Genomic DNA, 25,506 nt, shown 5'->3' with positions numbered 1-25,506 from the left:
CATTTCCAAGGTAATTTTCACTCCTTGGTTCTGGTTTTACAGGGTAACATGAAACAATTGAAATCAGTACACTTCAAGTCTTAGAAATCTGTAACTGAGAAAGGGGTCTTACAACTCTGCTTCCTGTTTTCGGCAATTCAATTCAATAAATAAGTACTGGTGCCCATCACGTGGGGGCTGTGTTTGCTGTGCAGCACTCAAGGCAGCTATTGTTTCTCCTGACATCCGGAAGTGGAACAGAAGGGCATGCAGCCCAAATTGAGATGAATGAGAAGTAAAATCTTTTTAACTCCTTGAGGTGCAAAAACATGGTAGTTTTAATTTTATTTAGAATGTTTGTTGGAGTAAACAGTGCCTACATTGATTGGACTATAGGTGACTAAGCAGACTAATAATGTACAAATATGCAGATAAAGACCAATATTTATATCAACCCATGTGTTTAACAACGAGTAAGTGAAAAAAAACCCATACTTGCATTTAGGAAAATGGAAAAAAGGTGACCTGGCAGCGTGAGAATACCTTTGTATGTGCTCTGATTGATGTTCTTGTTGCTAGTACAACCCATGGGAGGATCCTGAAGTGTCTTCTCAGTGATTAGAGGGACCACAGTCTTTTTTTTTTTTTTTTTTTTCCTGAGATGACATCTTGCTCTGTCACCCAGGCTAGAGTACAAGTGGTATGATCTCAGCTCCCTGCAACCTCCGCCTCCTGGGTTCAAGCAATTCGCCTGTCTCAGCTGGTCTAGTAGCTGGGATTACAGACGTGTGCCACCATGCCCGGCTAATTTTTTTGTATTTTTTTAGAGAAAGGATTTGACCATGTTGGCCAGGCTGGTCTCGAACTTCTGACCTCAAGTGATCCACCTACCTCGGCCTTCCAAAGTGCTGGGATTACAGGCGTGAGCCACAAGCCACCGTGCCTGACCTGAAACCACACTCTTTATACTCAGTTTTACACATTGATTTATAGAATCTAAGACAAAAATAAACAAATGACAAAGCAGTACGGCCTTAGCATTAGGTACCCCGGGTTCTCTTGACCCTTGTTACTGGCTAGCTGTGTGCCTCTGAGGAAGCCAGCTCTTATTCTTCAGGAATTTGTTTGCCTCATTGTTAAAAATGAGGCCAAAATTTTCTCTCCTGCTTGCATTATATAGGTGTTAGGGTAAAATGTGATCATGTGTATGGATTTGAATATTAACACCACTTCTCGCAAGCCATGTAATATTTTTAAGTTATTTAAGCATCTTTCTGCCGCTTCCTTGTCGTTAAAATGGGATAATACTAGTAGCTGCTTCAGGGGTTTTGTGAAAGTAAATGAGTTAATTCCCAAAAATTGTTTTGCAGAAACATTGGTCTCTTATTACTTCATAAACTTTAAGTAATAACAGACCAATCTTTCTAAAAAACAGATGCCAAGATTAGAACTAGAAATAGAGATAATGTTCTAATACATAGAACAGTGCCTGACAGTCCTAATACATTAACTTTTTGGGTGAACTTTTGAGGGCTCTGTGAGTTAGTATGTTTTTAGTATACTGTATTTTTGAAATAGTATATTTTTTAAAAAATGAAAATCACACCTATAAACTAACCAAACCCAGAACAGAATTGGCATATTTTATCTTCCTGATTACTTTGGTGGTTTCACAAGATACTGTTTCTTTGTCAAAAAAGCTTAACCGTGATACTGAGAACCTATTCCTAAATACATTTTATCTTCAGAGCTTTGGGTCAAATTAATTTATTCTAGAAATGCTTTTTACTGTCAGTGTAAATTTGAACGCTTTAGGTGGGAACTTGGATACAACTCTGCCGTCTCTGTTGCTGTTAGGGCCTTGACTGTCTTAACTGTCCAGAGCTTTGCTTGGTTATATGTTAAAAAAAAAGAGATTTTTAAAAATGTTATCTTTGAATTTTGAACAGTGCTAACATTGAAGTGACTCATTTTTGGTACTCATTTAGCTTTTAGAAATAAGGAAATGTTGATCAAGAACTCCATTTATAACAGACTCATTCATAATAATCCTAGAGGCATATTTCACAGAAGCCATTTCCAGGTAAAAATGCTGATCATGACTTTCCCTAAAAGGTAAAATAAAATTGTGGGAAATGTTTAGAATTTAGCTAGTAATTAAGTAACAAAGAACCACCTTTAAAAAGTCATAGTTTCCTTAACTGTTATAACAAAGGAACTTATGAATTCAGAATTCTTTTGTGTATTTTTAATAAAGTGAAACCCAATGACTGTTGTCCAGTATCTTCTAGTTTTTTACTAAACTAAAATGATGTATTTAGTTAGAGGAGCCTTTGTGCCACCATTGGCTTTTCAACCTCAGGTATACTTTGGATTAGCACTGGGGCTGCTGATATTAAGCTACTTATCTGCCTTTAAGTGTGGACATTCATAGCTTGATACTACAGATTTTGATTGTCAGCCCATGGCTATATTTGACATTTTGATTATAGAAAATAAGCATGTGGACTTCTCGTTTTCCTATTTCAGTGGAATTGAGACTATTGAACATTTTGTTTAATTCACCTTATGGGGAATTAAACACATTTATTCACCCCAATTGCATTTTTAATATCTCATGAACCCAAAATGCTTTTTTTCTAAATATTTACTCATACACAATGTTACCTTGTAGTCCTAAATAACATAAGCCTAATCATTTTTAAACGAAGAAATTACTTTTAAATGTACAAAAAGAAAAACCCAATTGGCTAGTTCTCTGATAGCCAGTTTAGAGTTTGCATTAAGGAATATGAGGTTTCTGTCTGGGGAGGTGTATATAGACTTTGTAGAGTGGAAGAGATTCTTTTAAGAGCAAGACCATATGATAGGAGGAAAAAGGTATGTTTGGAAACCCTGGATCCTGTGATATTGAGGAAGGTTCTCTACTTCTTTTAACATCAGTTTCCCCATCTGTTAATGGGTATCTTTGTCTAGAAAGGTTGTAATATGTTCCTATAACAGTCCCAGGTGCATCATAGATTTTCAACAAATGGTAACTGACATTTTATGTTGGAAATTTTTTCCATTTATGTTTCATATTTCAAAGCAATGCTGAAGAGATATTTGAGGATTCTCTGTTTTGTGATCTGTTAGTAGGCTTATAATCTTTTTTTTTTTTTTTAGCCTGTGAATTACAAATTTTTTTATTCCACTTTAAGTTCTGGGGTACATGTGTAGATCGTGCAGGTTTGTTGCATAGGTATACACGTGCCATGGTGCTTTGCTGCCTCCATTCCCCCGTCACCTACATTAGGTATTTCTCCTGATGTTATCCCTCCCAGTCCCCCATCCCCTGCTATTCCTCCCCTAGCCTCCCCACCCCCCAACAGGCCCCTGCATGTGATGTTCCCCTCCCTGTGTCCATATGTTCTAATTGTTCAACACCCACTTATGAGTGAGAACATGCAGTGTTTGTTTTCTGTTTTTGTGTCAGTTTGCTGAGAATGATGGTTTCCAGCTTCATCCATGTCCCTGCAAAGGACATGAACTCATGCTTTTTATGACTGCATAATATTCCATGGTGTATATGTGCCACATTTTCTTTATCCAGTCTCTCATTGATGGGCATTTGGGTTGGTTCCAAGTCTTTGCTATTGTGACCAGTGCTGCAATAAACATACATGGGTATGTGTCTATTATAGTAGGCTTGTAATTTTCTAAAGGTTACCTAAAGACTTTGAGACCACCAGCAGGAACCCTTGATTTCTGAATAAACTAGTCATTAAATAAGTTCTTACTTTTCAACTTTTCTTTTTACTATGTTAGAGTTTTTCTAAAAATGGCCATTTTCCACTTTCCCAGTCCTGACATCTTTGCAAATTTAGCTTTAAAACATCAATAGTGTAACTGAAAAGGATATAAAGTGCTGCTAGGATAGTTTCCTCAGTCACAGTTTTATATTTTATTTCTTAATTTGTTTCTGGATTTTTGAGCCTTTTATGGTCATTCATAAACTGTCCTCCAGGACACAAGTTGTATTTTTAAGTTGGTCTCCTTGTGAGGGGAAAGGAAAGGATGTAATTAGGTGCATGTTCACAGGCTGCACGTTCTCCCCTGGCCTTTTGCTTTTTCTGGTTCATCAGTGGTTTGAACCCTGCGCTTGTGCATCCGTGTTCCTGAGGAGGAGTGGCTGTGTTCCAGTGCAAGTTGAGCGGTGTGCTGCCTGGGGACCGATATTTGAAACATCACATATTTTAATAAGATAAAAAATTGTGTGCTATGTCTTCTTTGTGTGTGTGTGTGCGCCTGTGTGTCTGTGTGTTAAAATCCCTTTGTTCAATTTGTTTCTCCAGGTGGCGTTTTTCTGAAGTTGTTCATTAAGACTTCCCAGCATTCCTACAGATATAAATAGGTAAGTGAATGAAATCACACGACCTTATTGTTGATGATTGTTTGGGAACACTTTTCCAGTGAATGGCAACTTCTTGAAAAAGATGCAGTGTTTCAAACTTTTGAACCCTGTGTGGTAAGCACTAATTGTTTTAAGGCTAGAAAGTCACATGGATGAGCATACATAAATGTTATAAACAACCCTGTGAAGTTTCATAAATGGTATTGAATTTAATGCTGTAATTTCCACACTTCAATTTTGACATGCTTTATTTGTCACCATTTATACCCAAGTTTCAGAGCTCTTTATAGTAAGCATCGCTGATTTTAAGTTGTCTTTCCTTTTGAGCCTCTCTGTAGACCAGTTCAGCATTTTTATCATTTCTCTTAGAGAAAGTAAAGATAGCCAATTAAAATTACTTAATTTTATTACTCAGTAATAGCTCATATGAAAGGATTGTGGGAATGGAAGTTGAAAACAGTTGACTAATAGGTGATTTATGATTAGTTCTACAGGTTCTAATTTAAAGGTCAGTTTTTGAAATATTACTAACGATAATAGAGGTTGAGTAATCTTCTACAATACACATTTAAGAAAATCCAGGCAGCAGATAGTCAAACAATTGTCCCAAAAGACTTTGATCCAGCCCTGTTTCTCCCAAGGGAGAGGACCATTCAGCCAGGTCCTCGAGGATATTGTTACAAACTAGAGGTTCGCCTCAGCCAAAAGAAGCCAGCTCAAGGTATCAATTTGGAACTGACACACGTTTCAGGAGGGTCTGCCACGTGGAGGGAATTTGCACACAACATTTTCACAGACACCATCTCATTTGTAGAAAGGTCTTTTTCTTGGATTACAGATTCTAGGAAAGGAAAAATTGCTCTTATGTTATGAAATGAACTATTATTGACTCCTCAAATGTTGTTCTAACAACTGCTATTGCTAAGGTTAGGAAGCTTGGGGTTTTTTTGTTGCTAAATAAGAACTGTAAATCCTTGTGAGTTATGAAATTATTTGCGCAGAGTTCCTCCTTCTCACGGGAAAGCCAGAGCTGACCTGAGATAGTTGGTATCCTGAGCAGGCTAATCATTGGCACCTTATTAAACTGATAATCTTTTTTTTTTTTTGAGGCGGAGTCTGGCTCTGTCACCCAGGCTGAAGCGCAGTGGCACAATCTCAGCTCACTGCAGCCTCTGTCTCCTGGGTTCAAGTGATTCACCTGCCTCAGCCTCCCGAGTAGAGTAGCTGGGACTATAGGCAATGCCTAGCTAGTTTTTGTATTTTTAGCAGAGATGGGGTTTCACCATGTTGGCCAGGCTGGTCTTGAACTCCTGACCTCAAGTGATCTGCCCACCTCCGCCTCCCAAAGTGCTGGGATTACAGGCCTGAGCCACCATGAGCAGCCCAAACTGATAATCTTTATCTACTCCATATTTATTTAGTGGATGTGGAGAAACTGATTTTTTTAATTAATAAAGGTTATTAATAATAACATACACCTTTTCCTGTATGTTGAAATTAAGGAACTTATTACATGTGATTTTCTGAACCAGTTGCTCATAAACCTGTTTAAAATTTGGCCAATAATAATACTGCCATATGCTGTTCAGATCCAAAATTTCAGATGCTTGTCAGCTAGGTGATGTTGGAGTTCGTCGTAAGGGCTGATTTTTGCTCACGTAGTTCTGCAACTGCAGATATTCTCATTGGAGGCAGGCCTGTGCTGGGGACGGGTGTTTATTTCTACTCCCAGGCACTGTCTGCCTGAGTGGGAACGGGAACAATTTTCATTTTACCTGCTATTTAAGGAGTCGCATGTGAAAGCCCACGTGAAGAGGCCCTACATTTCTCATGTGTTTCCCAGTAATGGCTTCATCCCCGCTTTGCGGGTTGTCTCCTGGTCACTGCCAGTCTGGCTTGTTTAATCCCGCTCTGGGGAAGGGTCGGTTTCATTCTGCCAGTGCCTTCAGGATCCAGGTGGTGTGTTCCCTTAACATGCCCCCTTCTGAATATGTAACCTAATAAAACCAGCCTTCTCTGTGTCTTTTTTTTTTTAAAAAGTTGTGAATTCATCCCATAGAAATATAGTAACACTTTATCAGGTCAGACAAATACAAGAACATACATTCTGAGTTAATGGTGTCTGAACTATAGAGCAACCTGATCCTGCCTTTTTTTTTTTTTTTTTTTTTTTTTTTTTTTTTTTTTTTTTTTTTTTTTTTTTTTTTTTTTTTAGTTTGTTTGTTTTTTGAGATGGAGACTTGCTCTGTTGCTCAGGCTGGATCTTGGCTCACTGCAATCTCTACCTCCCCAGTTCAAGCAGTTTTTCTGCCTCAGCCTCCCAAGTATCTGGGATTATAGGTGCCTGCAACCATGCCTGGTTAATTTTTGTATTTTTAATACAGCCTTGGTTTTGCCATGTTGGTGATCCTGCTTTCTATTATGTAGTCAGTCACATTATTTGAACTCGATGGAAGGTTTCTCTTGAGTGAAGAGCATGATTGCCGGCTGGGGCAAGCCTTGACATTAGGCAGTCCTTGGCAGAGGCTCCGTCTCTGTGGACACAGACCCGGATTGGGACCACAGCTGTGGTACCAGCGGACTATGTGACCTAGGGCACATTTCATGACCATGTGGAATTCTCATCTCTACTCATGGTTAATCCCTTCTTCCCAAAGTGATGGGAAGATTGACCAACATAAAGACAGGAATGTGTGTGGTGTGTAGTAAACAGCAGGCGTTCCTCTGCCTGCTCCCTGGCACTAGGTATCGTGGAGAGAGCGTGGGATGTGGAGTCCAAAGGGTTGCTCTGCCAGGCTCATGCTGTGCCTCTTTGGGTGAATCTCTTACCACATGTGCCTCACTGGCAAAGTGGCAAGGGTAATAATGCCTGCTCAGTTTTGCCTGCCTATTCCATGAGAATTATGAGAAGTCTTTGAAAAGTGTGAATTTAGGGTGTGTGATTAGTATAAGGGGCCTCCGCTGGGCTTAAATCCAGACTCTCTGGGCTTAAATCCCTGCTCTCACCACTTATAATGAGGTGAATGTCCTCCAGCAAGTGACTGTCACCCTGTCTGGCTCTCACCTATCTCACTGGATTGCTCTGAGAGTAAATGATGTACTGTGTGAAGACTGGGGCATACGGAACTAGCACCTAATGAATCTCACTGAACATGCTCATAAATTCACTAGGACATTAGAAGGGAGGTAGAGAATCAGACATGAATAAATATCCACAGTTGTAAAAGCCCTCACGTTTGAACTGTGTCTTGTCGAGCTGCCTTTTATCATGTTATGCTAATTTGGACCAGGGGAGATGATCTGAATAAATGCAGGGACCCCATAAGGTGGGACCCCCTTGTGGGCGAACACAGCACTGGGAGTGGGTCTTCTTGGGTACCCTTTGAAAGTGAAATGGGGATAGGTCTCTCCCCATCTGGGGGAATTCTAGCTGAAGGGGCAAAGTGAAAGTGCCACACACGCATACCGTCTGATACGATAGTGCCTCCCCTGTAGCGTCTCCCCGTGTGGCTGCTGAGCACTGCACATATGGCTAGTGCCACTGAGGCACCAAAGTTTTCTTTCTACTTAAAATTTAGAACTGATAGTCAATTCAGTTTTTTGGACGATGTTTGTTTGGAACAACTTTGATATGTGATCCTACTTTTTCAACTGTAAATTTTCTAAATTTTAAACCAGATCAATTATTTCTGGTGGAAATTTTGTGTCTGAATTGAAATGTGCATTAAGTGCAAAATACACAATATTTTAAAGTGTTAAGTATTAGAAAAAAAGAATGTAAAAATTCCATGCCTTTGCATCATCATTAAGAAAGACTAAAAAAAAATTCCATTAATAATTTTTATTCTGATCACATGTCAAAATGATAATGTTTTAGATATTCTGAGTTACATGAAATTTCTTGAAATTAGTTTATGCTTTTTGAATGTTGCTACTAAAATTTTAATGAATACACATGGCTCACAGTAATATTTTTATTGGACAGTATTGTTCTAGAATCATAGAATTGGATAGTTTCTAATTTATCAAGCAAAATATTATTTTCCCTGTTTGTGAAGATTATGAAAATGGGTTTTTTCTATTTTGTTCATAGTCTGCCAATTAACAAATTTGAGAAATGTTTTAAGTATTCAAAATTGGGAGGAAAAAAGCAAAGGTGCATAGTAAACCAAAGTGCAAGCCTCATGTAATATAGCTCAAGGTCAATTTTTACTTACTTGCAGTCCTTTGGCCTCCACTGCCTCATGACTGTGTCAAGGGAAGCCCTCAGAGCCTTCCCTTCACAACCACTCCCTAGGTGTGAAACCAGTGTTTTCAGCTAAATGTTCCCCCTCCTTGATGATTGTTGACTTTGACATTTGTTGCAGGCACCACGTTCCCGGTGTCATGTGTTGCCACTCCCCCGGAGATCAGTTGAGGAACTGTCATCTACGACAAAAGGACTTTTAATTACTTGCAGTGATTCAGTACTGTTTTCTTACCATGGTACCAGAAATTCGAAGATACATTGCCAAGGGCATGATTACTGGCTAGATGCTTCGTTTTCAGCAGCAGGTGTAGGAAACATGAGAAGATAATAAAAAAGGTTATCAGTATGTTTGTTTCACATTGAAGCCATAATGATACTTATGTGCATTCTGAGAGGCAGTGGGTAGAGTGTGTGACTTTGAATCATACTTGTCTGGGTTTGAAGACAGGCCACATCCCTTATGAGGCGATGGTGGTGAGGATAGCTATCCTCTGTCATTCTATTCCTATGTAGTTGGTGCCAATAGACACTGGCCACTTTCCTTGTTAAAATTCTCTCTTTGTGTGCACTCCATCTGTGATGCCTGTGTTCTTTTGTGTAATAACCACAGCAAGTATGTCGCCATGGTTATATTTTTCCCAGACTGAGCAGATGAGTGGTACAGTTAAAAAAGCTCTATCTGGGAATTAAGCAGGATTGATACTTATATATTAAATAGAAACCATTATCAAATTTTAGTAAGAATCTTTAGCTGAAGAAAGGTAGCTTTTCCCTCCATAGTTTAATTGTTATGATAATGTTCTTAAATTCCAATATTAGAAGATAGGATTCATTTATACCATTGATTTGGAAGCAGTTAATAGGAGTAGGAAGCATTTATTTAGCAAAAGTGTAACAATCTTCTCCCTTTACTTGATAGTAAATTGGACCAAATATAAGGTCTCTGATGATGAAAAATGATGAAGTGGAAATCGACAGTGATATTCAAGACTTAACAAAACAAATCCGAGTAATTAAGTGCATTGAAGACAAAATGGATGCCATTCTTTTTGTCATTTTCTAATTTTGTTACTTGCATGTTGACAGTTTATCTTTTTTTCTGATGAGAATTCTAGCTAGGTGTATCCTACCGGAGACTTCTGGGGATTCTCTCTCCAGCAGGGGCATTCTCTTTCTATGAAAAGTTGCTTCCCTTGAGGGACTGTAAACTTCATAAGGGCAGGTGTGAGTTTTGTAGTGTGTCCTCGATGCCCAGTGCAGTGTCTGACATGATAGGCTACCCAGCACGGTGCCTGACACATCTATTTGCTCAGTAAATGTTAGCCAAATGGAAGAGTGAATGGGGACTTAAATATAACTTCCAATGTAAGTATTTGGGAGTATGGCCTACTTATAATTTGGGAAGCTACAAAGTTTCTTTTAAGCCAAAAAGTAAAGTTGAACATTAAGAAGGCACCCCTGGAGCAGTTGAGCAGAGGCCAGGAAACCAGAGACACCCCTGGCAAGAAACGATGAGGGCTAAAAGGGAGGTTTGGGAGAGTAGGGTGGGCAGGGCTGCAACTGACTGACAAAACACAGCTCCATGGAGGCAGGTGCCCATGGAGGTAGCTTTGGACGGGAACAGGGCAGCTTTCTGTCACATAGGAGGTGCGCTGCCATAGGTAACCTGAAAGTGCAAGGAATAGACCTTAAGAAAACTCTTATGTTGTGGCTTAGTTCTTTTGAGCAGCAGGAAAGAGGTCATCTGCTTTGGAGGGAGGAGGTGAAGCCTGGAGGCTTAAGAAGAGTGCATGTTTTCCCTAGGTGGAAAAGAACTCTTCTCAGTGCTGATGTGACCAGAGTTCCCATCTTCCAGTGGATTCTGGCCTTCTATCTGATGGATTATTGCACAGAGAATTTTGGTCCTCCATCCAATCAGATTAGCTCACAGGGATGTTTCGGATCTCACATTAATAAATGTATAAGCCTGGCATAGACGTGCACCTGTAATAAACTATTCAGGAGGCTGAGGTGGGAGGGTTACTTGAGCCCAGGAGTTTGAGATCAGCCTGGGCAGCATAGTGAGACCCTGTCTCAGAAAAAAATGTATAGTTTTGTTGTAATCAGTTGAAGTCCATGAAAAAGGCTATATGCAGATCTCCCATTAGGTAGATTTGGTTCCAGTTGGTATTCCTGTTGTCATTCCATCTGCATGAAGAATCCTCCTGATCCTTCCCGAGAAAGGTTTTTGACTTTAATGGTCCACTGTAAAAAATTGCTCTTTGAAAGGAAGGTGGTCTAATTGAACTCAGATGGATGAGTGTGCACTGCAATGGTGTAGGATGTCCCCTCATCATCCCTGTAGAACAGATGTATGCTTTTCTATGAAGCTTGTTAATATAGGAAAGCAACAGCTGTATACAGTCTTATTTAGTACTCTTATTTAAAATCATTTCCCATGCCAAACCACAGCAAACCCTGGTTGCCACTAAAGAGGGCAATAGTATATACCCGAAGTTCTGAGATACTGCCCCCATAAATACGGTATCTGCTCTTTGAAACTTCATCATGACTCCCTAACTGAAACTGACCTCTACTGAATTAAATATTGATTTAATATATATTCTCTTGGATTAATTCGGTTCAACTTGCAGTAAAGTTTTTGTAATCTTTGCTTTCTTTCATGCTCTGATGCTGGGTGGAACCGCTAGTCACACAATGGTCCTGTCCTTCCAGACGTCCCTCACACCAGCATCTCCAGAGCCACAGGCCAGCCACTTGGCACATGTTACAGAGCCAAGGTGCCAGGCAGCCTCTAAAAATGGGGTTGGCCCCATCTCTGTACCTTATGTTAACCATCCCAGAACAATCTGTGAAAAACTCTTAAGTCCAGATAACTTGGAAACGTACCTGATTTCTATCCAAATTGTTTTATAACTGTGGCCAAGTGGTGTTAGGACGCGGACACTTGCTGTTGTGAATGTACATCTGTTTCATGTAATGAAGGCAACTATGATTAAGGGTCATGTTAGGAATCTAATGTGACTGGTCTGAAAGAGCTGCTCCCCTCTGGCTGCCTCGCCACCACATTCTTCCTCCTTGCTTCATTCTCAGACTACATCTGTGATTCAGTTGAAGTCCAATCCATTTTTCTCCTGGCATTCACGGAGTGACTGTGGATTGGAAAGACACAGTGTTGGGTGACGGTCAAGTCCTTTCATGGACTTCTCCTCATTCAAATCAGGGTCACCAGTTTTGCGCCATTTACATCCCACATCAGGTACATTTAAGTCTGTTCATCTGGAAACTGGCAGGCATTTTGGTAAGAGGATGGTTGCAGAGAAAGTCACTGGGACAGACCCCTAGACGCTATACCTTTTTTTCAGTGCTGTGGTATTCTGTGTTGTATGCTTGCGTATTGACATCATCTGCACATCTTAAAGCAAAAATGGCTTTTCACCTGCCCAAGGGTCACATTCAAACTTCCCTGGTGGCCTTGAACATGTGTCCTCTTGATGCCAAGCAACAGCCCTTTCATCTGTAGTATTGTGATGGATTAGGATTGCCACAAGCTGTTTATGTGTGACCTGTTCCCCAGTTATCAAAATCACCCATGTTCACAAAGAAATGTATAAGCATGCAGGGAATAATCCGTTCTCTTAGGGGTCACCACTGTTAATCTACTGCCCAGGTTCCTGAGAGTATCCCTTCTTGTACATTCTTTTCTTTACATAATTGAGTTCTTACTCTGTAGATAACTTTATATTGTTACTTTTTTGTTTAATATTGTAAACATTTCCTCATGTTATTATAAGTTCCCTTTTTAATGAAATTTTCAATATTCTGTCTTATGGTGTATATCTTAAATCATTTTAACCTACTTTCTAATTTTGACATTTGAGTTTTTTTTTTAACCATTAAATGTCAACTTTGAATATCCTTTTATGGATATGATCATTTAGTTATAAAAAATATTTCCAGGAAAGTTGGGCCCTCATTGGCAGTACAAGAGCGTGCCTGTTGTGTGCTCCCCTAATCAGGAATGAGTTATCAGTTCTTAGGTCTTTGCTAGTTTGTGAGGTGAGAATGGCATCTCATTTTGTTACTGTTTTTATTATTGACCAAATCTAATGTTTTCCTAAATAGAATAGCTGTTTGAAGTTTGTCTTTTCTGAATTGTTTGCTCATGTTTTTCCTTTAGGTGAAACTGTCATTTATGATGATAGTGACATTTATGACCTTGGCCCATTTTCCTAGAAAAGTTTATTGGAATGCATAATTTTACATATACTGTATGCTCTGTGATTGTTAACTCACACAAAATTGTCCTGCATTTGAGGGGAAGTGAGGTGTGGAAGTATCAAAGGGAACACAGCTCAAAGTTCTCGTGTGGCTTCCTGGTTGTGACTTTCCCCATCTGGAAAGTTAGACCCACCCAGTGGGTACCCCTGTCCCACCTCACCCAGACCTCGTGAGCCCCTCATTATCACCCTCATCCTGTCCTGGTACTTCTGATTTACTCTGCCTGTTCAGGGCAGACAAGGTTTAACTTCTATTGTCAGAAGAAGGAGAAACACAACGTGTTGGCTGTTCGACCCCATGAAGTGCTTCTCACCAGCTTCTCCCGTCCTGATGTTTCTTCTCAGTCTACTTGGCTGACTTCTTTTGCCTGCGCCTTCATCAAGGTCTCTGGGTCATCCTTAGACCCTTTTCTCCCTTATCTCCTTGCATCCTCTGGCTTTTCCAGCCCACTTTATGGCTTCAGCTGCTACCCACAGGCCAGACTCTGTCCTACAGGTGACCCATCCAGCTAGCCGCCTGTTGGGGTCTTCTCCTGGTGTCCCACTGGCATTTTTAATTTACATGCCCTCAAATGAAACTTTCCCTCTCTCTTGACTGGCCCTGCGGCCACTTCCAGTAGAAAGACCTTTGCCCCATCTACCAGCCACCAAGCCAGCTACCTAGGCGGAATGTTGAAACCCCTCTACCCACATCCCATTGGTTTTATGAAGTCCTGTCTGTTCTCCTTCCTTCGTGTCCCTTCGTCTGCACCCCTGTTCCTCTTTTCATAGTCCAGGCTTCATGTCCAGAAAGAATGAATGTCTCTTTTTCCAACTAGATAGAGTCTTACAAAATGGATAAACTAGATTTCTCTAAAACAAATGAAAGTTAAATTTTTGCAGAGTATGCTACTTTAATTGAATCCATTTTAAATTCTCTTTATGTAGTGAATTCTCATCTATTAATTTACCATTTATAGACATGAATTTTTTACCTCCTTGCTTGGTTTAAGGCAAAGCACACCTAGAATACTGTCTAATATATATTAGTTATGCTAGCCCCTGGACAATACTTTCTAGTTAAAGGGCTTTTGATTTGAAGACTTGATGTGTTCTTGGGAGCATAATTATTTCCATGTTTCAATATGTATTGTTTTTTGTTACACTGGAATTATCCTTTATTAGCTAGTTTTTCAGCATACCTCCCAGGGAACTCAAGCAAGAAATATAAATATTTTCATAAGATTCTTTAAGGGAGTAAAATTAATATTTTTGAGATGAAAATATGATTTGTCTCCTAAGGACTGGAAGGCTTTATTGAGATAGCAAAATATCCTTCCCCAGGGGTAAGTTTTTTAGGGCTTATTGAAAATATGGTGCTGGGAAGAATAAAAGGAAATTTAATACCATGGAAGTTGGAAATGGCCCCTGAAATCCAATCCATTTTTAGAACACATATAACACACCAATTCCCCAAGATCTGAGACAGCTCAGTTCGCTTCCTGAGGCTGTCAGGCTCATTATGGTTGTGACACGGAAAGTTTCCTTAGCACGAATGAGCCACGGCAGTGTTTTATTTGCTGAAAATCTTTTCTGCACCTGATGATGGGGCCACCCTTGGGTCTACCTTCCCTTATCTGTATCAAGTTGCTTTAGTCTGGTATAGTCTGGTACTTTTCTGAGGTTGCATTCCCCAAAAGCAGATTCGGTAGCAGGAATTCAAGTGCAAGTAGGTGACTTGGAAGGAAAACCTGGAAAACGTTGTTAAGGGAATAGGGGTGTGAACTAGAGAGGAAAAGAAAGCCAATAAAGAGATGGCATCAAGCAGGTTGCTGCTGTGGGCACCTGAGGCTCCATCACTGGTGAATTCTATGAGACATCTGTCAGAATTATCCCAGTTGGGCCAGCAAGTTCTGGGATATGTCCTCTCCAATTCCTCTGTCATTTACCACTCCTGAGACCAGCACTTAAAGACCAGCTCTTTGTGGGGGCCAAAAGCGAGGCTCTGGGTGCCCACTGTAAGAGCGTGTGAGAACGGGGGCCTGAGGTGCAGCAGGCCCACACAGTGTCTGTCCCTTCATTGTTGTGAGTTTTGTCTGCCTGACAGAGACACTTCAATGGTCAGGAAGGAAGCACTTGCAGAGATTGCCAGTGGAATGTACTTAAAATAGATCAGCGTCCGATCAATGCTGGAGTAAATGTAAAAGAGATAGGAATTTGATATCACTCATCCTGAAATGGGGAATGCAGGGAGAATCTTGGAGCGATGTCTAAGTGTTGCTCCCAAAATGACATACTGTGCCTCAACAGCAAACACTGACAAACCATTATCATCACAAATGGGACAACTGAATTGTCAGAGCTCCTCATAGGGTTGAAATTTCCTCACAGCTAATCAGCCTACAGAATTATAACTAGGCACGCAAGGAAATTACAGTATTTTTTCCATGCAGTCAGATCTGGAAGAAAACAAAAATCTAACGGAAGTCTGTGGCCAGTCAAGTCTGAACAGAGTCACCTTCATTACTTGGGGAAATTCCTGGGGAAGGAAAGAAGGTGGAATCAAGGCTGTTAGTGGACCTTAAGAATCCCTCTGCACTGGGTGTTTGCCATTCCTATTAATGCTTAATCCTTGCTGACAAAACATGGAAAATATATCCTAATACCCTGTCAGCTCTTCCATTCTTGTCATGTAGGGGGTGAGGGGATATGATCTGGACATTAGAGATATCTAATCACTTAGAGCTATTGTGTGAAGCTAGAGCAATAGTGTAGGAAAGTGTCCTTGTCCCTAAAGGCTCCCAGTCCAGCTGTGAAAGTACAAGCAGAGAAGTCACTACTGGTGTGGTCAAATAATTATATTGGGGACAGAGGAAGGAACAATTCTGCCAGTTGGAGAAGGCATCCCGGAGCCATGACTTCTCAATTGGGCCTTGAAAATAACTAGCTTTTGACAAGGGATGAAAGAGGGGGTGACAGTCCAGGCAGAGACAAGTGTGGGCAAAGGCAAGGAGGTAGGGAAGTGCAGAGTGTTGTGAGGAAGCAGTGAGCGATTTGGGGCAACTGAGATACATGAGGTGGTGAAGCTGTGAAGGTAGGCAGGAGAGGTCACCTTGTGAAAGTCCTGAAAGTTTTGTCCCTGCTTTTACTGTCTCTCCCACACAAATGTCTAAAGGTGTGCGCCATTTGTGGCCAATCCATTTCTGTTGACTCATGTCCCAGTCCCCACCAAACATCTTGCCATCATAGAAACAACTTAGGCGCAGGATGATTAATGGAGCCTGCAGAACTTATGTGGGGTTCCAGGTCCCAAAAGTGTGGCCTTTGGATACCAAAACCAACAATTTGTGATACATGGCTGGTTAGTGATTCTGTGTAGCGTGTGAATGCTTTGTTGAAGGAGAAATTGACATGCTTTATGCACGTGGACAATATTATACCTGAAATATTTGTTTATTTGACATATATTTTCAGCCACTCCAACAAGTACCAAATGTGCTACATTTCTGGAGGTATCTAGCTAGATTTAATAGTACACAGAATTGACTGTGCTTATTTTTTCCTAATTGTTTTTCCCCTGCAGTAGTTCTCTCATAGCATTAGTGTGCAGATGCCTTTGGCCGTGCTGGAGGAGCATACCTGCTCTTAGAATCCTTCAGTATGTGGATTGAGAAAGGAAACAGGAATAGGTTGGCATCAGGTTTCCCCCTTACTACATTAAGCAGCTAAAGCCCTTTAGTTGTCTTTGTCTTGTAGAGGCTGGGGCCCTTGGCCCCCAAATGTTAGCTAAAAAAACATCACTGACATGAAGCAGAATGATTAATGGGAGGAAAGGTATACAAATTTATTAAACATGTATACCTGAGTGCCTTCAGAATGAAGACCCAAAGATATAGGGGGAATTGTCCATTTTTGTGCATAAGTTCAATAAAGTATGAACAGGCATGTAGAAATATGATTGGACAAGAGGGTATGCTCGAATGCTAATAGCCTGAGTGGGGAAGCCCAGCAAGGCCTGTCTGTCTAGACTCTTGTTCACCTCTCTGGGCATGCATTCCTTCCTTCCAGGTGTGGGGCAGGACCCTCTCTGCAATGAGGGTCTTAGGACCTACAGTCAAACAAGGTAGATTAGATAATTTCTTTAAGGCCAGTTTTTACATAGAATATTTTTAGGTTCATTGGCTGGCTTTGGGGAAGGGGGGTTCTGGCTTCTATAACCCACCTTGGGGAAGTGGGATTTGTTTTTGTGGCCTGTCGCAGGGTAGAATGGGACTGAGACACAGGAGGACAGGAGAGAGAGAATAATTTCATGTTTCTAAGGCTGCTACTAGGCCTTCGTTTTGGAGTGTTGCTTTCTGAGCCCCAGCAGTCTTTTATTTCTGGTGGAATAGCTACCTTGTTAAAGGGAAAGAGAGCTCAATGTGGTGTCCAGGGCCTGGAGCCATTTCTCAGGGTGAATTAGGAACAGGAGCTGAAATGACCCCCAGATATAAACCTAGGAACCCCCAGGACAGTAAGTCCAATTACTGTCTCACCAAGTCTTGGATTGACTGACCTTTTGGCTCCTTAAATTCAAAATTGCCCGTAAGATATGGTGTTCAGCCAAGTTACCTTGTTTATTTCTTAGACCAATGCACCCACAATTCCTTAGTAATTTCTACTTCCTCAAATCATTTGTGAGGTGTTTTCTCCCACGGAATTCCCCATTCCTCTGGATTCACTTTTATTACATCCTTTAAAATTGCTTCCAGGAGATGTTTCCCTGATGATTTTACAATGTAAGTTAAAGTTTAAAAATATTTGACACCCAAGAAGGAATGGTAGGATGTTTTGAGTCCAATTTAATAAATTGGCCACTGACTGCTGTGTGTCTTTTGGTGAATCACCGCTGTTTAGCAAATGAAGTAAGAATCACTAATTCTAAGAAGCTGCTTCAGCAGCAAGATAAAAATAAATCTTCTCTATTCCCCTTGTCAGTCATTCTCTCCAATATGAGAATAAATACAGAAGTATATAGCTGGGCACGGTGGCTAATACCTGTAATCCCAACACTTGGGGAGGCTGAAATGGGCAGATCACTTGAGGTCAGGAGTTTGAGACCAGCTTGGCCAACATGGTGAAAACTTGTGTCTACCAAGAATACAAAAATTAGCCGGGCCTGGTGGCGGGCACCTATAATCCCGGTCATTCTTGGGGCTGATGCAATTGAACCTGGGAGGCAGAGGTAGCAGTGAGCTGAGATTACTGCACTCCACCTTGGGCAACAGAGTGAGAATCCGTCACACACACACACCCTAGAAGTAAAGAGGATTCTTTTTCAGTCTTGTGTTCAGCATCCAGTGTCTTCCTGTGTCTTCACTGCATTCCAGCATGTTCTCTCTCATGCATAGGGACTATCTTGGAGTTTGGGCCCCGAATTGATAGTACTCTAGACTGTTCTTGATCTTGTGAGTCCTCTTTTCATAACGGCCTGAATCCTTGGTTGGAGTTTGCCCTCCTTTCATGAATCATCACCCACTATTGGGATCATCATGTTCTCATGACCAGAGTATTAGATCGATGTCTTCTGCACCATGGCTGTTGAAAGTGGAGAACCTGGTTGTGAATTTGGATGAGAATTTTCTTTTCAATTGAGCAGAAAATCGTATGGGAGGCTCCAGATTGGTGGCCAACAGACAGGGTCAAAAGTAGCATGGTTTGCTAGTGGTCTAGTAGCCTCTGTGCAAGAATAACTCTTGGCCTCCTGATCCATTATGGGTTATGTTATTGGTACTGAATTTTAAACATGGAATTCATTCAGAGTGAATTGTAACATTCATTCTGCAGGAATCAAGACTTCCATCAATGGTCAGAAATATTGTACCTGAAAAAAAAAGACCCCCAATTTTTTGCATACAACTTCTAGGAAAGTTTTTCAAGGATCAAGGTGATTTTGAGTGGAAGTTTCTTAATGTCTGATGACTGGAGAGATACACTGTGGTGATCATTAGTGTCATAGCCCCAACTCGGAAATTGCCATATTGTGTGCGACTTCCACATATTAGAAGGTACTTTAGACATGGATGTGACATTTCTAGGACATGTCATAAGGCAGCAAGACAAAGTATGTTTACTTGGAACTGTTTTTAAAAATCCAGAGCTCATGACCAGACTTTCCAAAATGGTGTTACTGGAAAGTGGTCTTCCTTGCTTCTATAAACTGATTAATGATAAAATTGAGCAGAATTTATTGTTACTGGAGGACTACTCAGTGTTTTCAGCATGCCAATGTGTGTTGTGGCTCTTCAAGGTGAGATGTAGGATTCAGTGTCTGTCCTGGGATAGCACTGATCTCAGAGTACCTACAGCCCTGCCCCAGAACTCCTATAACTCTGACATAGTTGGGGAGATGCTGACATGTGGTAGATTAAAAATGGTTGCAAATTCTTTCTCCTCCATTTAATAACTGGAGTCCTATTTCCCTACCCCTTGGGTCTGGGTTGGCCTTCTGACTTGCTTTCACAGCTCAAATGTGGCAGAAGTGTTGTGTAAGTTCTAGAGTCAGCCTCACAGTGCTGACTACTTCCACTTTCACCCTCTTGGAACTCTGCTCTGAGACCTCTGTGTGAGGACGCCAGTCTCGCCCCAGGAACATGAGGGGCTGCGGAGGAGAGCCGAGGTTCCCCTGTCGGCAGGCAGCATTCGTGGCCAGACACGTGAAGGAAGGCTTTGTGGGCCTTCCTGCACAGCGGACCTAGCTGAAAGCCATCATGAGCCAGCCCAGCAGAAACCAGCAGAGGAACAGCCAGCCGAACCCTGGGGTTGTGAGAAATAATCAGTCATTTTAAGCTATGAAATGTTAAGGGACTTTGTTATTTAATAGTAGTTAACAGATACAACTAACATAAGCAGTATCACCCAACAAAAATGCTGAAACAAAACAGAAAAATGTAATTTTTTTATCTAATCTGATACTTTCTACGAGGCTTTTCTGGTTTAAAACTAAATTTTTGGGCAGGAGTTTTCCAGAAACCTGAATCAAGTGAATAGTTAACAAGCACATAATATGTTTGGTGTATGAGGAACAGCACAGAAAATGGCATTTAATCCCAGGGTGTGCGATCCAGCATTAGTCTGCCGGCTGCCTGGGAAAGGAGAGGGGAGCTGAGGGAGACGTTCTCGCCTTCACAGCTGCCTCCAGCAACAGCTTCCCAGGGGCTGACAGCTACCTGTGAGGGTGACCAGTGTCACTTAGGGCTCATTCTGACAGCTGAGTAGATTTACGCAGACGTAGCTGTGCATATAGCCCATCTGCTCTGTTTGCTGACCAGCTGTGGGATGGGAGATCTTTGCAGTGTTCCCTTCATAGACCAGGTTTAATTATTACTGGCTCCAGGGGCAAATCTGATTAGCAGATGTCATAAGGGGCCCATTTTCAGCAGGCCTTTGGTGAGATATGGAAATGTGAGAGGGCTCTTGGTGGGTGCTTCCTACTGAGGTTGGACAGGTGAGTGCCTGGGACCAGGCCTGGGCCAGCATCAGCTCCTTGGATACAACATCTGCTGCCTTCTCCAGGCCCCAGGTCCGGGAAGAGCTCATTACCTGGAAGTGGGTACTGTAGGCTATGTACCGTAGCTGGGAGGCCTGTACCAGAGCCACTGCATCACTATGTTCAGGCCTTAAAACACTCAGTGCCAATGATGGTGACAGTCGTGCTGCAACCATGAGGGCCAGAGTGAGTTGGGAAGAACCAGAAGGATTTGCAGTCATGAGCGTTGGAGCTGGGAAAGACCTACTTGGTCATGAAGGCCCTTCCTCCGACCTGGCCCAATCATTCCCTTGGGATCCTCCAGAGTGCTTTGTAAAATCTGTTTCCGAATGACTCAGGCTGGGAGTCTTCCAGCCATTCCCTGGGGAGATGTAGCGGCCTTTCCTGAGGAGGAAATATTTTCTTGACGATGGGTTGGGATTTTTTGTTGATTGGCTCCAGCCCCAACCTTTCTGGCCGGTCTCCCTCGGACCACCCTGAACAGGCCCCCTCTCTACCTCTTGGGTTCCCACAGTGAGACCTATGTCATGCTTCCTCTCAGCGGCAGTTAAACCGAGGAGGTGGGGCCTGCCTGCTAGTCCTGGTGCTTTCTGATGCAACGACTTTCTCCAGCTGCTTTGTTATTCTGATCCCCTTCTCTGAATTTCTCAATTTTTTTGGTCCCTGTTAATATTCCGTATGTGTGGAAACTATGCTGTTACATCACAGACATTGTAAGGACTGTGTATTCCACTGTGAGAATGGAATTTTCATTGGAAATTATTTTAAAATTTTGATGAGTTTTTGGTAGATTGGATTGACCTTGGTTTCCACGTCACTGCCCAGCGAGTATAAAGAACTGTGAATGCACTATGGCTCCTCCAGAAGCCCAGAGTCATGATATCAGACATCATGTGTGCTGGCTGGCACAGCCATGTAAACACCGTGGTCCTAGGGCATTGCTTTTGGGGAGTTGATGTAACTCAATGTATAGTCAGTAAAACAAAGAAAGGAAGGGTTTGTGTGTCTGCCCAGCCCGCAGCCATGTTGGGAACATTTAGGAAGCACGAGATCGTGGTTTGTGGGCTCTGCCTCTGTTGTTACAGATGCAGCCACGAGATGAGAAGCAGGAGCTCCCTGGTGAGCCTCTTAGGGTTCGGGCGGAGCGGCGTTTCTGTGCTGTGAGATGGAAACTGGGAAGAGTGGTTAGATCAGCGCCTTTCTGAGCATGTTCCACAGAGTGTTCCACTTTCCAGGGACATTTTAGGAGCTACCTAGAGGGGATGGGGGGCCGAGGGGACCCTCCTCAACCCCCTGCTTTTTTACCAGCACAGCTCCGCTTTCATCTCTTTCATACGCAGAACTGGGGTTGTCAGATTCTGTTTGATAAGTAGTGTTTCATGCTCAAAAAGAAAGTTTCCAAACCACAGGTTCAGAGGACTGACTTCTAATAAAAACAAATAGAGAGAAACCTCTTTAGCCAAGCAAGTAATGATTACATTTCTGGGATCCGCATCGATCAATCCGCAGACATTTGGAAGCAGCCAAAAGCAAAGCACTAAACAAATAGATGTTTCTATGTGACTACTGTGTCATCAAGGAACTCTTAGTCAATATAAACAGAACATGCAGACTGTGACCTCAAAGTAGCAAGGAGATGGGAGGCCAATTCTAGTCATATGTGCAGGTGATTCTGCCAGATCGTGGTGTTCTGTGTAAGCACCAGCAAGTCCTGGAGTTGAGGTTACTGAGAATCATGTGATAAAAACTATCGTTTACGGAGAGCTTTCCATTTGTTGAGCACTGTTTTTAGGATGCATTGCTCATCCTACAAAATGTAGGCTCTATTATGATCCCTGTTTTGTGTGTGGGGAAGCTGAGGCTGGAGGTTGAGTGGTTTACCCAAGGATAAAGTAATGGAGATGGGGATGGGTCCCCTTAGCTAGAGCCAGTGCCCTAGCATACACTGCTGCCGTGTCCCTCTCGTGGTTTTGGTGAGTGGAGTGCCTAAGGACGGGTACTTTGAAAAGTGTCTTTCTTGCCAGAGATACAGTTTTATGATCAATCCACTCAAAAATTGCTCCATATACACTTGAAATTTAATGTCACATGTAAATGATCTTATTGTAGAAAAGAGAATATAGAGAAAATAAGGCAGAAGTATAATCTTAATATTGTGTGCAGAAACTAAGCAGACAGGTACAGCTCTGAAAATGTGCGTTTGTGCTTGGGTTTAATGGCTCACAGACAGTTACTCCAGAGTTTTTAGTGGTAACGTAGAAATTAGACCTCTCAAGGCTATAGCAGCAAGTAACGTGACCACAGTTTTAAAATTTGGGATATTTTTCTTAGATTGTATCTCAGTTTCTCCATTTCAGCCTCTGTATCGTGGCCTTAGCTAAAGGCTGAGAAGTAAAGATGAGTGTGTTTTTGAGGGTCTGCCCCGACTGACTTCATGCCCTTCCAAATGTACATGAAGCAGTGTCTTATTCTGGCCAATAAAATTATACAGGCGAGTGTCTTGGATCCTGCAGAAAGTTCTCTTCGGTCATTTCACTCTGTTGGAGCAAAGTAGTCTCCTAAAGAGTGAATTTAACAGGCATTTAGGTTTGTTTTGGTAGGTGCATTTGGAAAAGCTGGGACTGCTTGAGAAACTTTCACAGCACATCCAGGTGGCTCGAATGATCTGCCTCCGCACATGACACCAAGTCTTTTTAAACAAGATGAAAGCTGGAGTGTGTTTCTCTCTTGGAGCAAGTGAGGCCCTCAGGGAGAAACATGAACTTATGTGGGTGCTTGGGAAGTATTGAATAATAACTCTTTCAAGCCATGAGGTCCCCATTTGCCTAGCAGAAATTTATGAACAGTGCCCTGGTAGCTTAAAAACATTCATTTTCTTTCCCAAGTGCCTGACTCTCTTCCTGAAAGTAGTGTTTTCATTGAAGGCTTGGACCATACTAGATCTTCACAGAAAAATCTTACTCTTGCTTCTTCAGCAGACAATGATGACTTTGCTGAGATAGAGCCTTCGGTGTTGCCTCCTGATGGGGAATGGGTGCGGTAAGGGGGACATGGAGAAGTGGCTAACAGCCGTCTGATATCCTGCAGATCGTATTGGAGCTGGACGTGAAGAAGCACTTTCTGCATGGTTTTGGACCAAATGACTGTGAGACTGTGTGATCCACCTCACAGTGACAAGCAGCTTGTCAGTGGTTTCCAAAACATCTGTCTCAAAGAGGCGGCTGAAATTCCTACAGGGGAGTGTTTCCATTCATTGTCCATGAGAAATGAGAGAGAGTGGGAGTGAGTGATGTGCAGATCCAGAGGAAATGAGTGCGCTCTCCACTTGGGATTACGATGCAGATGAATTCCATATTTTGGTTAGGGAATGTTTTCTTTTAAAAAAATAAAAGACAAGAAAGAAAAGCTTAGTTGCTGTCCCAGTTACTGAAAAGCAGACTAAAATGCAGTTAAATGCAGGCCGAAACGTTCACTTCAGCTGGATTTGTTGTTTTCTGTTTTGGTGTGTGTAGTGTTTGTGTGCACGCATGAAGATGGCCTAGGACTTCCTGGCACGCTTTTCTACCTTTGGCCCCACTTTCCCACCAAGGTGGCCTGACCTAGCTGATGAGCCACTTTAAAACTGCTGTGGTCAGCAGGCTATGGCTCCATCACGGCATCTGCACAGGTCGGCTACTTGAAGATTTAGACAACTACTACCTATTCATCCTATTAACAAAAATCACAACAGAGGTTTTCCCGGCTAAAGTTTTACTGTAAAAATGGTAGCCCTATAAGAAAGCCACTATTAGTTTCCATTTAGAGATTTTTTTATGCCTACCCCTGTCCCCAACTATGTCAGTCCAGGAGTGCTAAAGCCGATTTGCTTTTGTATGTTGTGTTCGACGTGTGCAACGTATAACAATGCAAAACCGAAGGCCTGAGCTCTGCTTTACCCTTTGAGATGTCATGCAGCAGGTATTTATCGCAAACCCGCTATGTGTGCCAGATGCCTTTGCAAGGATGCAGTGTTGCCTCGGGGGGAGACGCACGATCCCTCGTGGAGTTCACTGTCTGCAGCAGCCAGGGTGTTGGAGTCCTCATAGGTTGGGAGCCTGAAGTAAGAGGACAAATTATACCTGGAAGAGAGATGTGGGAAGCTGCTGTAACAGGGGACTCTGAATGGGCAGGTTAAGCCATTGCTGCCCTGGCACTGGTGGGTGGCCAGTAGTTGTCCTTAGCACCCCCTCAGTGCCCTTCACCAGAGCCAGGGAAGAGTGCTTGCAGCCTGCCCCTCCCACCTGGGCATATCTGTCCACTGGAGGTAGATTAACCTCCACCATTCAGAGTCTCTCTTACCTCCACCTGCCATTGTAAGAGACAATCAGAGGTGAAGTCAGACTCTCCCCTCCACCTCCCATCCCAAGTCACCTTCTCTGCCTTCAGTTCATGTGTAGCAATGGCATGATGTCTTGCCCTAATCTTCCTGTTTTGTCCTTATCACTATACACACATCTCACCTGTCTCCCTCAGTCCTCCAGCTGTGTGTTCCCAACGGTGATTTGGCTTGCTGAGGATAGGCTGGCTCTTCAGCCTCACTGTGGCCCCCTGTGCCCTGGGATTTCTGGGACCTGCATTCCCAGCAGGGCTGCCCTGGGCTTTGCTGGCTCCTTACCTCATCCCTGCAGCCAGGAGGCCAGGCCTGGGGTCTGAGGATTCTCTCAGGGACAAGGCTGAGGGCATGGCTCTCCTACTGTGCCACATTCTCTCCAGTGAGGGAGAATGGCCAGGTGGAGGCCCACCTGGAGCCCAGGAAGCTCTGTGGACACATGCTGTGCCCCTGCTGGCAGGGACCGAGCACCAGGGAGATGCCCACTGAAGCAGCCTTATTGTCTGGGGTGATACCTGAAGTTCATTGTCTCACAGCTGAGGAAATCAAGGACGTGGACACACAAGGAATGAGTTTAAGAGTGGAAGTTTAATAGGCAAAAGAAAGAGAAAGGTTCTCTCTGCTTCAGAGAGAGGAATCCCAAACAGACTGCTGATCTGCGGTGAAATGCAGGGGGTTTTATAGATGCCTGGTGAGGAGGCGGTGTCTGCTTTACATAGGGCGCAAAAG

At 42.5% G+C, this 25,506-nt stretch overlaps 1 protein-coding gene across 2 annotated transcripts in view; it reads left to right on the top strand.

The window, feature by feature from the left end:
- The window catches only part of LHFPL2 (LHFPL tetraspan subfamily member 2), a 154,086-nt gene that overhangs the window by 74,119 nt on the left and 54,461 nt on the right, over positions 1–25,506 (top strand). The window contains exons 1-2 of one of the 2 annotated variants that reach the window (XM_037738192.1): positions 1,153–2,062; positions 4,314–4,372. The gene's annotated coding sequence lies outside the window, so the exon portion shown is untranslated. Of the gene's footprint in view, positions 1–1,152; positions 2,063–4,313; positions 4,373–25,506 lie in introns of those variants that run through there. The other variant, XM_017527709.2, reaches the window with a different exon arrangement.

Source organism: Cebus imitator, unplaced genomic scaffold (genome assembly GCF_001604975.1).
Source record: "Cebus imitator isolate Cc_AM_T3 unplaced genomic scaffold, Cebus_imitator-1.0 Scaffold50, whole genome shotgun sequence".
Taxonomy (NCBI): domain Eukaryota; kingdom Metazoa; phylum Chordata; class Mammalia; order Primates; family Cebidae; genus Cebus; species Cebus imitator.
Note: the sequence above shows the minus strand (reverse complement) of the source record. Positions and strands in the feature narration are given on the sequence as shown.